This window comes from Aptenodytes forsteri, unplaced genomic scaffold (genome assembly GCF_000699145.1).
Source record: "Aptenodytes forsteri isolate BGI_AS27 unplaced genomic scaffold, ASM69914v1 Scaffold2, whole genome shotgun sequence".
NCBI classification, from domain to species: Eukaryota; Metazoa; Chordata; class Aves; order Sphenisciformes; family Spheniscidae; genus Aptenodytes; species Aptenodytes forsteri.
In genome coordinates, this window is record NW_008795695.1 from 18,183,466 (window position 1) to 18,184,487 (window position 1,022).

Genomic DNA, 1,022 nt, shown 5'->3' on the forward strand with positions numbered 1-1,022 from the left:
CCACGATAGTCTACTGTTAGTCTCCACTCTCCATTAGACTGGCCATATGGGACTGTTAAAGGGTGAGTGGGTCTTGCTGATCACTCCTTGGCTCTCCAGTCGATGAATCAGCTCATGTATGGGAATCAAGGAGTCTCGGTTGGTGCGATATTGCCGCCGGTGCACTGTGGTGGTAGCGATTGGCACTTGTTGGTCTTCGACCTTCAGCAACCCCACTTTCTTCCGTCTCCAAGGCAGCTATACTAAAAGCCCATCCGTATCCTTTTGGGTCCTTGAAATACCTTCTCCTGAGGCAGTCTATGCCAAGGATGCACGGAGCATCTGGGCCAGTCACAATGGGGTGCTTCTGCCACTCATTCCCAGTTAGACTTACTTCGGCTTCCAATACACGTATCCTTTTGGGTCCTTGAAATACCTTCTCCTGAGGCAGTCTATGCCAAGGATGCACGGAGCATCTGGGCCAGTCACAATGGGGTGCTTCTGCCACTCATTCCCAGTTAGACTTACTTCGGCTTCCAATACAGTCAGCTGTTGGGATCCCCCTGTCACCCCAGAAATACAGATGGGTTCTGCCCCTCTATAGCTTGATGGCATTAGGGTACACTGTGCACCGGTGTCTACTAGAGCCTTATACTCCTGTGGGTCTGTCGCAGATGGAAGCGAGACTGCACTTCACTCGTAAGAGAGAAGCCACAATACACTTTATTGATAGAAAACAGTGAGTTAGAGTTCAATGGTAAACGCGACAGTGATTTAACAAGATTCGATGGCAAGGTACACTTGATTATTTACTGCATAGAGGACAGGGTCAGACAAAACTGTCGGGGAGACCCTCCTGTTGAGCCATGAGGTTCAGAAAGGACCCCCTTGCTTTCTAGACTTCTCAGAGAGGAGTCTAGGTGTGGCTGGATCCAAACCTAATCCCAGATTTGGTCAATGGTTTATGTCTAAAAGATTATATATGCGCAATCAATCCTTTATATCACTTAGCTAAGATTTCAAAGTTTAGCATATTAGTCACC